The sequence below is a fragment of the Carcharodon carcharias genome, chromosome 1 (genome assembly GCF_017639515.1).
Source record: "Carcharodon carcharias isolate sCarCar2 chromosome 1, sCarCar2.pri, whole genome shotgun sequence".
Lineage (NCBI taxonomy): Eukaryota > Metazoa > Chordata > Chondrichthyes > Lamniformes > Lamnidae > Carcharodon > Carcharodon carcharias.
In genome coordinates, this window is record NC_054467.1 from 224,099,965 (window position 1) to 224,117,227 (window position 17,263).

Here is a 17,263-nt window from a genome sequence, read left to right on the forward strand (position 1 = left end):
GGGGCAGAGGCAGCCAGCAGTGTGGGAGCTGCTCGGCCCCATGTTGGAATCATGGAAATGAGGTAGCAACACCAAATTTGCATGCTGTCCACCTCTACCAGAACCAGAAATAAAAACAAAGTGCTGGAAAAAGCAGGTCTGGCAGCATCTGTGGAGAGAGAAACAGTTAATGTTTCGAATGCAGCATGACTCTTCTGAGGATCTGAAATTTTAACTCTCCACAGATGCTGCCTGACCTGCTGAGTTTTTCCAGCACTTTCTGTTTTTAATTTCAGATTTTCAGCATCTGCGGTGGCTTGCTTTTATCTACTGGAACCAACATGGTAGGTCACGAATTACAACCTCCATTGCTGATTAACTGTGCTATCCAATTTTTTTGCCCCTAATCTGTAATATCCTCCAGTTCCAATTAACAGCTTTTAAAAGGAACAGGACATAGGAAAGAGTAGGGCCACCCACACACACATTAGCTTAAGCTAGTAAGAGGCAGGCATAAGGAGGGAAATTTTTAAAAAAGGTTTTTGAGACAGAAAAATTATGAATCGCACAGGAGGTAGCTTCATTATTCTCAAGCACATAGTGTGGAAATTACCTAACTTTTTATCTTGTTTCTTGAGCCAAAAAGTCTCAAAATTCTCATAAATGAAATGTGCCACTTTTTCAAGTGATTTGTCTGAATATTGATGGTTCACTATTGACCACCAGCATTCATTACCTTATTAACAGCCTGGTATTGCTGGCTGCATCATGAGTCTTCTGTTATGCCCTTTCAGCTCTTCACTATTAAGCCATGAGCAAATTTTAAAGTTTGGCGTTATTTAATCATTGGACCTCAGTTACTATCATCTATTGTCACTAAGATCTCCTGAAAGTCATTTCAATTGCCTTTAGGGTTTGGAGAGAAATTTCTCCAATTTAAAAAAATATTCTTCCCAGATCTGGTGTGGTTTTTTAAAAAAAAATCAGGTTCTTTGCCTTTCACAGCTTCACTACATGGCTTTATTTGAAAAGGTATAATCAAAGTCATGATGCTTAGTTGCACCATGACTTTTTGGGATTGGCTTGATGCACCTGCCAGCCTTTATCTGACACTTCATTTGTTGGTGTGTTAGATGGGAAGGGGAATGAGAAATAACATGTAGACTTTTCAAACTCTTGTTGTTATTTCAAATCATTTGATATTTCTAACCCTTGACACAGCATTTTCTAACTTTCTAGACATTTTTCATATCTTTTGACTTCATACATAGAACACTCCATGTCTATTTGTGCTCCTTGACATCAAAATGTCTAGCATTGATAACCTCTAACCACATTAACTCGAACCTGGATTGTGTCGTCATAGTGTGGAGCGCAATCTGTTTGAGTATCTTACCAATAGCACTACACCAAGCTCTCCCAATGCTAAATATGGCACTGACCAGACCACACATACCAGCAGGGCTCTTGGTCCAATTGCAAATTTGTGCCAAAATAATGGATGTCAGCTGAGGCAGTGATGGGTGCCCTACAGCTGGTGTTAGCAGCATGGTGCTTGGGGGAGGGGTGAAATACCAGCCTGGGTTCTACTGTTGATCATTTTCTATGTTTTCTGATAGAAAATAATGTGCATATGTCACGCATGATAAAATAAATGGATATTAGTTATCTTGGCTCACAGATGAACAATATTAGTCTGGGTTACATAACAAAGTCAATTGCATCAGTGGAACTGAAACCCATCCAGATTTTGGTACTTTCAGGGCCAAAGGGGAGAATTCTAGAAAGACGAAGTGGGGGTGGAGGGAGATGGTGGGAATCATTAGACCGGAAGATTTTATGAATCTTTGAAAGAGCAATAAGAGCCTGGACTTACATAGCATCTTCTCACGTTTGCAACATGTCCTAAAGCACATGGCAGCTTGAAGTGCTAAAGTGTTATTGACAAGCCCAGCAGCCAATTTACACGAAACAAGATCCCACAAACAGGACGTGAATGAATGATCAGATAAGCTGTTCTGGTTGAATGAAGGAGCACTGGCCGAGACATTAGGGAAGTCCAAGGCAATTTTGTAGAGGGTTTAGACTCATGACCATTTGATTCAGAGGCAAGAAGGTTACCAACTGAGGAAAAAGAAATTCTCTTTTCGAACTTTCAGCACCACAGACTTTAATTTACTCTTGACAACCAAAGCCAGATTGTTTGGTTCCAGAATATTTTATAGGCTTATGCACATGCACAAACATCTTTAAATTCTGCCTGAGCAGCTCTCTACCAGCTTGCTGCAATATAAAGAAAAATTGGCACTTCAAGTGTTAATATTCTAACTGATGATGCCAACCCTGAACTGCCCACCTCCTAACCTGGGTGGGTTACAACCACAGTGCACAGCTTTAGCTGTGTGAAAATGTGTAGGAGAGGCTGAAAAAACATTCCAGCTTAATAAGAGAGACTGTTAATGGGGAGTAGGGGGTGGGAGTGGTGGTGAGTTAATATCTGCTAGCATGTGGTTAGATCACATTCCTAATTCTGTCTTCTCATGCAAAGGGCTGCAAAGGGCTATAGGGGCTGGCAGAAGAATGAGAGGTGGGGAAATCCAGTTCAAACCGGCCTGGCAGCAAAGGGGCGTTTTCTTGGCAGCATCTGCAATCGCTGAGTACCACTGGTACTGTCTTTAAAAAGCAGCAGCAGCACCATTTAACAATGAAATTCAAAGGCTGCATTTGGTTCAGTATTTAGTGCTTGTTTTTCAGGTACTCTCCTGAGGTCATTGTGCACAGGACGTATTCACCAGGCGTAGGGGATAGAAGGGGAGGGAGGGTGTTCCGACACAGTATAAACTTCTTACACACCCTTCCTTAATTGCCATGGATTTAAGCCAGTTCTACAATCCTCCCTTGGATGTTTTTCAGCCCTTCCCACAGTGCTCCCTGTAGTGTGTGTGGGTGTAGTTTTCACTTTAAACTAATTTTTTAAAATCCAGCCATTTGAGAATAATTATATCTACCATTTTTTTTCTCCCATGAGCTGTGGGAAGATCTCATGTAGCAGTTCAAATATTGCCATCTGAAATCTTGAAACTATTTTGGGTAAAGGAACATTTCTATTTTCCTATAAAATAGGATCTGCTTTTTATCCTTTCTATTGCCGCCGCCCTGTGGTTTCTTTTAAATACTGGGACCAACCCATTCCCCTTATCCTCTTGTCATTGGCACTGTGCCCTTGCTGCCGGGAGGACAGGTGAGAGAATTACAGGCTGGTCTGTGACATGCTTATGCAGTGTGTCTCTCTCACTCCTATTCTCACTGTCACTGCATGTGCGTCTCTCGCTCTCTCTCTCTCTGGCCAGTGATCCCTACAATAAGAAGCATGTGGTCGTCTGAAGGCACCTATTGTACTGTAAGTCTTTCTGATATACTACTCAGCATGTTACCTTTTCTTTGTAGCCAATTTTCTCAGCAAAACAAAGTTAGTGTTTTTATTATGTGTAAGCAAGGAAAACTGAATCTGGGTAAAACCATACAAAGTCATGAATCCGAATTGTTCCGTGTGTGGGTCTCATTCGTAACACCAGGAGCTATATATATATATATGTATAATGTTCTCGGAAGGAGCCAGAACGTTGAGGGTGGAGATGGAATAAGCAAATTCAGTGTGAAATAGAAAGTGTCCGACAGGAATCACTATAAGAATGTGTGTATTTAAATATGAGGTGAGTATTTTTCCCCTCCAGTAAGTATCTGCTTGTTCACCTCAGTAGCAACAGTGGTTGCATTTCTCTGTGTGTAACACATTTCTGAAGTTTTTGGGAAACTAATAAAACACCAAGAAAATGCACAGCATTTTTATTAAGCAGGCTCTTGGAGTAGTGCATAATTAGCACTCTAAGGCATTAGCAGTTAAATCTTAACTGCCAACTGAATGATCTGAAGAATACTTGTTATTCATTGCAATGTCCAGTGAGCTGGAGTGAAGTTTCTTCTTTGTTACTAAGATTGAGACCATCCGTTCATCTACTTCTGCTGCAACCTTCACTGCTCCTTATGTATCAAACCAAGATTCTCTTCAGGGTCAACCCTAGCCTGAATCTGAACGCTCATCTTTCTCCAATTTCACTTCTACCTCATTCATGCCCTCTCCAAGCTCAATTGTCAATGCGACCCACCTACTGTTCTCCTCACCTTATTTTACTAAACTGCTGGCCACGTAATTTCCCTTCCCAGCCCTTGTGCTACCTCATTTTGTAGATGTTTGCCTCCCTTTCAAATCTGCTGTCGTTTAAAAAAAAAACCTGCAAAAATTCAGCCCATCACTGTCCTTCCAAACTTCCACTCCATCTCCAATTATCCTTTTCTTTCTAAAGCTGTTGAGTGAGTTTTTCCCACACAAATTCATGCCCAATTTTTTGCACCTCCAGTCCTGAACTTCTCCAATCAGTTTACCACCCCTCCCAAAATACTGAAACCGCCTGAATCAAAGTCACAAATGCAATTCGGTATGACTGAGAGGATGGGTGTACTATCCCTCCTCATCCTTCTCGATCGCTCTCTAGTCTTTGACACAGTTACTACAGCATACCCTTCCAATGCCTCTCTTCCGTTGCCTAGCTGAGTGAAACTGCCCTAACCAGTTTCCTGCCTATCTAATCCTAACCAGAATATTTCCTGCAGTGGTGTCTCTTCTCACCTCTGCACTGTTACTTTTGGAGTCCCTTAAAGATTTACTGTTAGCCCCCTGCTATTTCTCATCTACATGTTGCGACTTGGCAACATCATCCAAAGATATCAGGCTCCACATATATGCTGATGACCATTGTCTTTGGTCCCTGCTACAAACACCAATGCCAACAAAAGCAGGGGAGTTATGCTGAACCTTTATAAAGCCCTGGTTAGGCCACAACTAGAGTATTGCATTCAGTTTTGGAAGGATTATTTTAGGAAGGATGTGAGGATCCTGAGAGGGTGCAGAAGAAATTTACCAGAATGGTTCCAGGGATAAAGGATTTTAGCTATAAAATCCTGGAACAAAGGGGTTGAGGAAGGATTTGATAGAGGCGTATAAGATTATGAAAGCTTTAGATAAGATAGACAAAGAAAAGCTCCTTCTATTAACTGATGGTACAAGGGTTTTGAGACACAGATTTAAGGTATTGGGCAAGAGATGCAGAAGGGAATGTGAGGAAAAACTTTTTTACCCAGCGAGCGGTAATGATTTGGAACTCGCTGCCTCTGAGGATGGTGGAAGCAGGAATGATGTCAAAAGGAAATTGGATGGTCACTCGAGGGAACTAAACTTGCAGGGCTATGCTGATAGAGTAGGAAAATGGGATTGACTGGATTGCTTTACAGAGAGACAGCATAGAATTGATGAGCCGAATGAACTCCTGTGCTGTAATTAATCTATGGGCTGGATTTTACCAGCCCTCTAGGGATGGACTGGTTGACAGGACAGCCTGTCAACTGATAAGTGAAGGTGGGGGTGAGTGCCTGTCACCTGCCTGTCACCCAGGTGTTCTGCCAGCAGTGGGGTAGGTGAGGATGTCCATCCTGCCCGCAATCAGTTTTGCCACTTAAGTGGCCAATTAGGGGCCTCTTCCCGCTGCAGATGGGCCCTCCTTCACACAGGGAGATCACCTGGTGAACTCTGGTAGCCTCCAAATGGGCTTGGGTAGGGGCTTTCCAATTGGGCACTCTGTGGTTCACTCACCTTGTTACAATTGCATTCTATTTTTGCATCCTCCCGATTGACCAGCAGCTCTTTTAAAGGATGGGAATCCCAAAGGCAACTAATTAGTTGTGGGATGGGTATAAAATGCCGGCAAAGGCCCCCCAGATGGCAGAGATGGGGTTGCTCCAGCTTTCTGGTCCATTGTCAGGGCCCCAGCTGCAAAACCAGATTATCTGGTCAGTGTCACATTGCCATTTGTGGGAACTTGCTGTGTGAATAACTGACTGCTGTGTTTCCTAGATTACAACAGTCACTATAGTTCAAAAGTACTTAATTGGCAATAGAGTAGATGACTCAAAGGTTCTGAAAGGTACTATATAAATGTAAGCCTGTCTAACCTGAGCGGATCAGCCTTGGGCTGAACTAGGCTTTTGCAGCCTCTGCATCTTGTTTAACCCTGAGCTCAGCTTCCAACTCCATATTGTTTCCATCACAGAGTATAAAATGGCCCATCTTTGCCACTACCACTGCTGAAAGTCTCATCTATATTTATTGTTAACTCCTAACTGGACTATTCCAGTGCTTCCCCAGCAAGCATCCCATACTCCATAAACTTGCCTGCCTGTATTCGAACTTGCGTGAAGTCCTGCTCACCCATCTCTCCCTCCACCCCATGCATGCTGACATCAGTCTATCAACAACTCAGTTTTAAAGTTTCTGTTCTTTTGGTCAAGTCCTCCATGTGGCCTCCCTATCTTTGTAACATACTCCAGATCTACAACCCTTCAAGAGCTCTGCACTCTGCACTTTTGTGCACTCCCTTCACCCTAACTTTGGCAGCCATGCTTTCAGCTGCTTAGGCCCCAAGCCCAGGGATTTCCTCTTTAAATAGTTCTCTCTCTGTCTCTCTCTATCCACCCCCCTCCCACCCCTTCCTTTTGCACCCTCCTTGAAAATTAACTCTAACCAAATATTTGCTTCTTCGGCTTGATTCTAATTTTTGTCTTAATATACTCCATTCAAGGTATTGGGAAATTTCACACGCTCAAGATGCTTTGGCCTGTGAATTTGTTTGTTTGTTCCAGGCGCTGACATGCCTACTAAACCCCAGTATTGTGGGCAAGAAATGCAATTGAATTTCTGCCCAGTAAGGCACAACCCTTCATTTTGGGAAAGGGAAAATGTTGAATGGTACCCACACCGGAAGCGTGTGTTAATCGTTTTGCTTTTGCCATCAAGGGGCCTTATACCTGTTTAATCCCCCCACTTCAAGACTGGTTTGTCTATAGGCAGCCCACTAAGTAAAACCAATAGCTGGGACCCCCTGCTATCAAAAATGGAAGCTTTTAAAATTTAATGGCCTGAAGATGGAACTAACTGGCCTTGGTTTCTTCTCCCAAACCCTTTCAGCCTCTTTTTCTTCCTCTCATTTGCCTGTGATACTACCAGCAGGCCAATCTTTGTGTACTCTCATAGCTTGTTGTGTGCCTTGGCCCCCAACAGTTAGCAGGGATCATACCCTGCACCACCACCACCCTCGCAACCCACCCCTGCCCACCCCTCCTCCCCCAAATATGTCGTTGCTCTGTTCTTTGCTAGGTTATTACATGAACCAAAATAAGGTTGAGAGGAAGGGAGGGAAAGAAGCGATCAAGGATTCTGAAACTGGCAATCAAGTCAGACTCCCATCATTAACTTTTGTGAGTTCATTACAAGATTCAAAAATCTAAATTTCAAAGGATTCATTATGCTACAAGGTGGCTTTTGTTGTTGTTATCGCATATTATTCCCTGCTGTCCAAATCACTTAATGCAGTGATACAGATACACCTTTGCTCAAGCGACCTACACGTGTGAACTACAATCTTAAGGCGTGATATGGAGAAAGGCAGTTGAATTGGAATTTTGAAAAAATAAAGAGCTGTCACGGCCAACAAAGTGATAGTGTCAATGAATTGGTTGTTCTACTAATGTTCTTATGTCACAGAATCACATAATCTTTATAGTGCAGAAGGAGGCCATTTGGCCCATCGAGTCTGCACTGGCTTTCTGAAAGAGCATTCTACCTAGTCCCACTCCCCAGCCTTATCGTCGTTAACAGTGAGTGTCAGCAAAGTGTTTAAATGTGAGGAACACACAGAAAAATCTGGTTCTGTCCTCAAAAGCCATGTACATCTGTGCACTTTTCAGCCATAGCATAGAGAAGATAACCAGGCTGACTTTTTTTCTCTTCCCTAGCAAGTGGGTACAGTTGCTTATTGGAGGTCCTCAACTGCCATCTCAGACAAAATCACCTCATCAGACACTGAACTTAAGATATTCTTTGACTGTGGGGGGTTTAGTAGCACAAATGATGCATTGATCATCTGGGCCTTGAGCATGTTTTGTGAGCATGCTAAAGTACAATATTTACCAAATGCAAACAGAAATGAATAATGCATTAACCTTTATGTCATATATTTTAATTTGACAGCCTGTCTGATTAGGACACCTTGAATCTTAACAGTGGTACCTTACTGGAATGTCAACTGTCCAATGCCAATATTGGTACATCCCCCCTCACAAGTTGATATCCAAAACTGCAGAACAGTCTCCAGCTACAAAGGTAGGAAGCCTAAATTTAGACTTCCCCATGAATGGGAATTCTGAGATTGAGGAAGTGAAATCCACTTGGCACAATTGAGCATGTGAGAGCAAATTGAGATGGATGGATTGTGTTTATGTTACTGAACTAGACTAATGATCAGGAAACTTTTTACAATTTATCTGAATGACGTGGATGAAAGAACTGAAGGTATGGTTGCTAAATTTGCTGATGACACAAAGATAGATCGGAAAGTAAGTTATTAAGAGGACATCAGGAGGCTACAAATGGATATAGATAGGTTAAGTGAGTGGGCAAAGATCTAGCAAATGGAGTATAATGTGGGAAAATATGAACTTGTCCATTTTGGCATGAAGCATAAAAAAGCATATTACCTAAATGGTGAGAGATTGTAGAACTCTGAGATGCAGAGGGAACTAGGTGTCCTAGTGCATGAATCGCAAAAAGTTAGTATGCAGGTAAAGTAAGTTAAGTAGGAAAGCCAATAAAATGTTATTGTTTATTCAATAAAAAGGCGGGGAGGTTACACTTCAGTTATACAAGGCCACATGTGGAGCACTGTGTACAGTAATTGTCTCCTTATTTAAGCAAGGATGTAAGTGCATTGGAAGCAGTTCAGAGAAGATTTACTAGACTAATACCTGAAATGGGAGAGTTGATTATGAGGAAAGATTTGTCAGGCTAGGCTTGTATCCGTTGGAGTCGCCATCGCCCCTTGACATTCAGTGGCATTACCATCACTGAATCCCCCACTATATACAACCTGGGCGTTACCATTGACCGGAAACTGAACTGGACTAGCCATATAAATACTTTGGCTACAAGAGCAGGCCAGAGGCTAGGAATCCTGCAGCGAGTAACTCATCTCCTGCTTCCCCAAAGCCTGTCCACTATCTACAAGGCACATGTCAGGGTTTGAGGGAATACTCTCTACTTGCCTGGATGAGTGCAGCTCCAACAACACTCAAGAAGTTTGACATCATCCTGGACAAAGCAGCCCGCTTAATTGGCACCCCATCCACAAATATTCATTCCCTCCACCACCGAAGCACAATCGCAGCAGTGTGTAGAATCTACAAGATGCGCTGCAGGAACTCACCAAGCCTCTTTAGATAGCGTCTTGGAAACCCATGACCATTACCATCCAGAAGGACAAGGGCAGCGGACAGATGGGAACACAACCGCCTGTAAGTTCCCCTCCAAGCCACTCACCATCCTGTCTTGGAAATATATCACTGTCCTTTCACTGTTGCTGAGTCAAAATCTTGGAACTCCCTTCCCATCAGCACTGTGGGTGTACCTACACCACATAGACTGCAGCGGTTCAAGAAGACTGTACACCACCACCTTCTCAAGGGCAATTAGGGATGGGCAATAAATGCTGGCCTAGTCAGTGACACTCAATCTCATGAATGAATAAAAAAAAAGTTTAGTGGTGTAAGAGGTGAATTGATTGAATCATATAATTCTGTGAGGGGTCTTGACAGGCTAGATGTGGAAAGGATGTTTCCTCTTGTGGGAAAATCTAGAACTGGGGTCATTGTTTAAAAATAAGAGGTTGTTCATTTGAGACAAATAAGGAGAAATTTTTTTGTGGGTCTTTGGAACTCTCTTCCTGAAAAGGTTGTGATGGCAGAGCCTTTGAATGTTTTTAAGGCAGAGGTAGATAAGTTCTTGATAAGTAGTGGGGTGATGGGTTGTTGAGGATAGGCAGGACTGTGGAGAAATCAGATCAGCCATGGTCTTGTTGAATGGTGGAGTAGGCTTGAGCGGCCAAGTGGCCTACTCCTGCTAATTTGTATGTTTGTATGAGATAGAAGTTGAAATCTCACCATGACAGCTGAGGAATTTAAATTCAGTTGTTTAAATAAACCTAGAATTAAAAAAACTTGTATCAGTAATGGTGACTATAAAACGACTGGTTTATTATAAAAACCCATTTGGTTTACTAATATCTTTTAAGGAAGGAAATCCGCCGTCTTTTTCTCATCCGACCTGCGTGTGACTCAAGGCCCTCAGCAATATGGTTTGATTCTTAACTGCCTCCTGAAATGGCCTAGCATTCCACATAGTTGTCAAGAAAACAGCTCAACATTACCTTCTCAAAGGCAGCTAGGGACAGCAATAAATGCTGCATTCTCTCCTGCTAACACAATATGGCTGTGCAAGATGGCTGCCAATATCCAACTGTGCATGTGTACTTGTCCGCACATGCGCAGAAAACCAATTATGTCTTTTGCAGTAGACACTGGTGTTGGATCTTATTCGGCTCCTGAAGCTGTTCAGCCACTTTCTGGGCAGGTGGACAGTCTGGGCACACACTCCCTGCTGTTTCTGGGGATCGGGATGGGGAGGAGGGGAGGCTTCTGATTCACCTGGTAATGGCCGCAATTGTGGATTACAATCTCCATATCCCACCTTTGGAGCTCCGGGGCTTCTTCCCCATGACAGGCCCGGGCTAAAGGGAAGAGGCCCTGGAGTGGGAGATTCAGAAACTGCAGGAGGCTTTTTTATCATTGTCTTTAATAGCTGTTTGATAGGCATCTCTGCTCCTGACCGCTGCCGATTCTATCACTTACAATGACGTTTTAGACTACAACAGTACAACAGCACATGCATGGCATTGGCAGAAAATGTAGCCTAAATGCTGGCCTTGCCAGTGACATCCACATCCCTTGAATGAATAAAAAGAAGAGAGACAGGTGTTCTAATTGTATCACCATCCATTTGTGGTCCTGCAGATCTATTCAAGTTATTGTGACGTTTGGTTCTCAGTTTGTCTTACTCTCAGTCCTCCTTAACTATTGATGTTGACCTTGCAGTACTGAAGACTTCTAAATGTTAACTCCATATTCCAAATATTGGAGGAAGATTTATGTTTAACTTGTCTCTCTTATGCCCCTCAATCTTTCCTTAGCATGCAATTAAAAGTGAATTTTAATTTAAATTCATGCTTAGTTTAGTATCATATATTTAAATGCAACATTACTATTATGGTAACACTGCAGAGTAAAGTGACAGAATATCTCAACACCAGGTTAATTGGCATATATAGTAATCTGTACTTAGGTGGTAGATTTGGGACATGCATTTCTGGCAACTCCACATTTTATGCTTAATTTTTGATGCCGTACTTAAATTAATTTTTCAATTGATAATCTACTGTCTTCCAAATATATGTTGAAAGTAGAATTCCACAAGGAATTATAAAATTTAAGAAATACAACAATGCATATATTTACAATCACTTCAAATTAAAATGTGCATCATAGTGAATGATGAAAGAAAATGCTATATGACAGGAGAGTTTGATATATTGGAGTGGGAGTTTTGAAAGGCCTCACTAATAACTTGCCTTTGTCCTTACCTGTAATATTTTAAAATCATTCTCCAAATAACAAAACAGCATTTTGAAAGAAAGAACTTGAATTTATATAGTGCCTTTCACAGGACATCTCAAAGCACTTAACAGACAATTATTTCTGAAGTATAGGTAGTGTTGTTATGTAGGTAATTATGGTAGGCAATTATGCACAGCAAGGTCCGAAAACATTAGTGAGCCTGTAACCTGCTTTTGGGGGGTTGCTGGAGGTAAGCCAAAGCTTTGGAAGACCATCCCTGCTCTTCATTGAATAATGCCAGGGAATATTTTCCACACCTAAGATTGCAAACAGGGGATATGGTTTAACTTTGCATCTGAAAGAAAATGTAGCAATTATTCATTATTGCAGTAAAATGTTATTCTAGATGACAGATATTGCCGTACCTTCACTGTCGTTGGGTCAAAATCCTGGAACTCCCTCCCTAAGGTTTGTGTACCTACACCACAGGGACTGCAATGATTCAAAAAGGCAGCTCAGCACCACCTTCTCGAGGGCAATTAGGGATGGGTAATAAATGCTTTATTCCCATAAAGGAATAAAAGAAAAATTGATCTCTGAAGTGTAACATCATTTTATAACCTTCTGGCTCATGTGAGATACTACAAGTGAGCCAAGCAATCACTATTATACTGCAATGCAAATATCATAATATCTTTTCATGCCTTTGGACCATCAATTAGCAAACTCCCATCCTCTGATGTGCTGCAATATAAAGGTGCCAAATGGAGGACAAATATTTCTCAAAGGAAGAGAGGAAAGTTCAGAGTAAGAGTAATTCATGCCACTCTTGCTTACCACCAAGCACAGAGTGGGGTGGCTTTGCTACTAAACTGCATTGGTTTCAATGCAGAAATGGTAGAGATCAGGGAAAATGCTACTTTAAATGGACACGACCAAAGTAGAGGGAGTGATCTTAAAAGCAGGTATCTTACTGAAAAAAATTACAATTAAAACAGAGCAGAAAAAGATACTGTATTTAATTAACTCGGCTTAATATAGTTATAGTAGACTGATCCTGACCAGACAATTTACATGACATCATTTGCAACTGCAGAAGTTGAGTGAACTTTCCAAGGAGTTATTCCATGAGTTGAAAAAACTTCTGTGGAGTTGCCTGTTGTGGCTCATTGCTGCCTCTTTGATGTTTCTTTTAGAATCTCCCTTCTTGAATATTTTCTTCCTGGTATTTCTCTACATGCATTTCCGACCTGATGTCCTTACAAATTGCTGCTCTGACAGTTTGTCAAAAGCCATTAGACATGCACATATTGGACAAAAATATGTTGCTGTATTTCATTTGTGTAGTTAATCCTGTCAAGTTTACTCGACTGTCCAGCCAAACCATGTGCAATGTAAGTGGGATGATCTGCACCAAAATTCATATTGGTAGCTATGTTATTCTTAAGACTGAGTTATGTTTCATTCCATACGTGCTTGGGAGATGTCTTTTACAATGTTCTGTATTGTGGAAATGTATTTTCTGCGATGCAAGCTAAATTTTGCTTTCCTTATGTTGCATACAGTGGATATCCTTAGTAGAGTGTTTTCAAGAAGGGCTGGAAGCAGAATTATAAAAGAATCATAGAATAAAACAGAACAGGAGGAAGCCATTCATCTCATCATGTCTGTGTTGGTTCTTTGATGGTGCTATTCAATAATCCCACTCTCCTGCTCTTTCCCCATAGCCCTGTATTTTTTCCCTTCAAGGATTTATCCAATTTCCTTTTGAGTATTTCTCTTGGGTCTACTTCCACTTGCCAAAACAGTGCATTCCACATCACAACTGGCTGTGTAAAAAATATTTCCTCATCAAAAACAGAATTACCTGGAAAAACTCAGCAGGTCTGGCAGCATCGGCGGAGAAGAAAAGATTTGACGTTTCGAGTCCTCATGACCCTTCGACAGAAATGATATTTCCTCATGTTGCCTCTGATGCTTTTGCCAGTCACCTGAAATCTGTGCCCTCTGGTTATCAAACGTTCTGCCACTAGAAACAATTTTTCTTTATTCACTCTATCTAAACCATTCAAGATTTGGAAGACCTTTAATAAATCTCTCCTTAACTTTCTTTGCCCCAAGGAGAATAATCCTAGCTTCTCTAATCTCTCTGTATAACTTTAGTCCCTCATCTCTGTATTATTCCAGGGAATCTCTTCTGTAGCCTCTCCAAGACCTGGACATCCTTCCTAAAGCCTGGTGCCTTGAATTGAACACAACATTTCAGCTGAGGGCCTGTGTTTTATAAAGATTTAACAATTCACTGCTTTTATATTTTATTCCTTTATTAATGAAGCTAAGGATTAAATATGTTTTTGTAACAGCCTTCTCAATTTGTCCTGCCACCTTCAAAGATTTATGTAGATACTATTTTCCTGTTCTCACTTTAAAATGGTACTATTTAATTCATAGTTCCACCCAAATGTGTCACTTTATACTTCAGTGTTAAATTTTCATGTATTACATGTCATTTTACCAGTCTGTCTATATCCTCCTGAAGTCTGTTAGTATCCTATTTCATTATTTACTGCATTTCTGAATTTTGTTTCATCTGCACACTTTGAAATATGCCCTACGAAACCATATCCAGGTCATTAATATAGAATAAAAAGAGCAATGGTCCTAATACCGACGTCACCTTGGCCCCCCCTATGGAACCATCTCCACAGCAAGGCCCCATGACAAAGGTTGCCTCTGCATCTTTGCCACTGGAGCAGCCTGTGGAGATGCACCTATTGGCACCGCAACACAAGGACATCTGCCACTGGAATCTCAGTTGCAAGGAGACACAGGTGAGCAAGCTGCCTCCACCTCACCCCCACCCTCATAGGAGCACCTCGTAGGAGTGGTCGTGAGTGAATGCATCACTTTGGTAATTTCATGTTGAGGCTCACTTGGGTAACATGCTTTGTGTTTGAGTAAAATTATGAGAACTCAGTACAATGGACATGGTGTCGTTTGAACCGAGACCTATCTGCTTCCAGTCTTTGATGAAATCAAGGTAACAGAAAGAAGACATGGTGGAGCAATGTTAAGGTTTGTACTTGAGGTAAATGTATGGCTAGTGATGACTTGTGCATCATTCATTGTTGATGGCAAAGGAAGACTTTTGTGGTATACGCATAATGGGTGCGCTACCTTATTTAGATGAAGGTGAGTATCAGACCCACGTGTTTTCAGGATGAGGTGCCTTCAGGAGAAACACTCCTGGATTAGAGCTCCCCAAGTTTCTCTGTCAGCCTGCTCAATGCCTTGACCTCTGATCCTGTGGAAGGCCTGGCAAAGTAGGGACACCATCCTCCAATGCCCCCTCCAAGGATATGTGTTGCTTCACCATTTCTCACTCTTCAAGATTCACACCTGTTCAAAGAACCATATTATGGAGAGTAGAACGGACAACCACAATGTGAGAGACCCTTGAGGGCAAGTACTGGGAGTGCAGGTTGCCTCCTGACCACTCAAGACACTGGAACCACATCTCAGAAGTCCAATGACCAGCTCGATGGTAGTGCTGGTGATGAAATGGCAGTGGTTATAGCATTTTGGTGCATCCACTGCAGCGTCAGTAGTTATCTCTTCAGAGGGTATCTGTTTTTCTCAAACAGCCATCTACACTGTCTTTTGGGTGTCAAGAAGAGTTGCAGCTCCTGAATTGCCTGAGAGTGAGGAAATCAATGGCAGATACCTGTATACTATGACACACCTGCATGAAACACTTCTTGTGGTCACAGATCAGTTGGACATTTATGGAATGAAATCCCTTCCTATTGAGGAAGCTTCCTTATTGCTCAGTCAATGCCATGATGGCCTTATAGGTGCAATCAATGACCCCCTGTACCTGAGGGAATCCAGTGATGGGAGCAAATCCCACTTCCCTCTATAGTGTTGGGCTCAATGGAAGATGCAGCCTTCTTGAACAGAGCATTTGTGAACTGCCTTATGCAATGATGGGAAGCTGCTTGAGAAATGCTACCGAGGTCAGCAACCGATCCCTGGAATGACCCAAATGTGAAGAAGTTCAGAATCACAGTGACTTTTATGGCTACTGGCAGGGCATGCCCACAAGATCTACTAGGCCTGAGGTGATCCTCACTAAAGGCACATGGGTCTGAGACCAATTGTCTGGATAGGCACAGCCTCCTTTGGCACTGATGCTCTGACACTTATTGTAAACTTATTCTTCATAGTATATTATGCTGTGACAGTATTGCCTTCATTGTCTCCCAACCTCCTCATTCTTCACCTCTGTGTCCCTTGTGGCCAGGGGTCTACATTTGTCACTGCTTGTCTCTAATTTAGGGTGGCTAATCTCCATTTGCAGGAATGTCTTGCCTTCCTCCTCTGGACTATCATGGCCTCCTGTATCGCCTGAAATGTCCCCTGACCCCTCCATTCTCACTAACCACCACCCTCCCAACCCCGCCAGCTGCCCCAACACACTCAAATTGAATTCTGAGAGTACTAATAATGCAATTGCCATTGTGTGCCAATTAATGAGGTGATCCCTGAACCTTGTATTCTGACTAACATCTGTGTCCATGACTGGCTCCCTGCTGCGATACTGCCTCTTCTTCTTTGAAGGGCTGGAGACTCTGTTTTTCCCACGCCTCCTCTCAAAAATTGTAAACTACCTCTCAACGAGTGAATAATTAGCTTATTTGCATGCCAAATTATAGAACTGCCATTTCTTGCATTCCTGGCCACTGCTTGCTTCATGGCTTTGTTTCAAAAATGTCAGCACTTCAAAACCAGTTCAGGTAACAATCATGCTTCTTGGTGTGATTTTCCAGACCTGCCCAGCTCTGTTCCTTGCTCTGCTGGCCTATGTAAATTCTGCCTGATGTTCCTTTAACAAATGAATGCTGACTTTTGTTTATTAGTCCAATTTTTTGAAATACCAATTAATTTTGTCCTGGATTATTGTCTCTAAAAATTTCATCACCACCACTACTGGCCTATAGTTTCTGGGTTTATCCCTCTCTTGTTTTTTAAACAGGTATGTAACATTTGCAATCCTCCAGTCCTCTAGCACCACCCTCTTATCAAAGGAGAATTGAAAGATTGTGGCCAGAGCCTCCACAATTTCCATCCTTACTTCCCTTCTTAGTTAACCTAGTAAACATAGGGTGCATCACATCCAGTCTGAGTGAGTTTTGTATTTTGAGTACTGACAACCTTATACATATATCCTCTATTTTTATCCTGTCTAATATTGATTGCTGTAGCTTCTTCCCTTACTGCTACATTGACAGCATCCTCTTCTTTAGTGAACACAGATTTTAAAAGTACTTGTTTCCCCTTTTAGCCATACCCTCTGCTTCCTCAAGGAGACCTTCATTTTCTTCCATAATAGCCCCACCCTATGTTGGCTATCTTTTTCCTATTAATGTGTTTATAAAAAATATTCATGTGACTTTATTGAGATAAGTTTGATGCATTTGCCCTGGCCATCATACTGTAGTGCTACATAGGCAGTATAGCTGCATGTTTAAAAGTAGTGTTCTTAAGACCATTTCATCTTTAAAGGTCCTCCAGAAATTCCGCTACTTTAGTAAAAAGAAAATGGTTAAATGGACATAATTAAAAATGAAATAGTTTATTTGTTTTTATTGTTGCCAGATCTTCCTTGTTC

At 41.8% G+C, this 17,263-nt stretch overlaps 1 protein-coding gene across 2 annotated transcripts in view; it reads left to right on the plus strand.

The window, feature by feature from the left end:
- LOC121285567 (zinc finger and BTB domain-containing protein 7C) overlaps positions 1 to 17,263 on the plus strand; it is a 288,507-nt gene that overhangs the window by 139,690 nt on the left and 131,554 nt on the right. The window contains exons 1-2 of one of the 2 annotated variants that reach the window (XM_041202158.1): positions 3,217 to 3,379; positions 8,120 to 8,251. The gene's annotated coding sequence lies outside the window, so the exon portion shown is untranslated. Of the gene's footprint in view, positions 1 to 3,216; positions 3,380 to 8,119; positions 8,252 to 17,263 lie in introns of those variants that run through there. The other variant, XM_041202243.1, reaches the window with a different exon arrangement.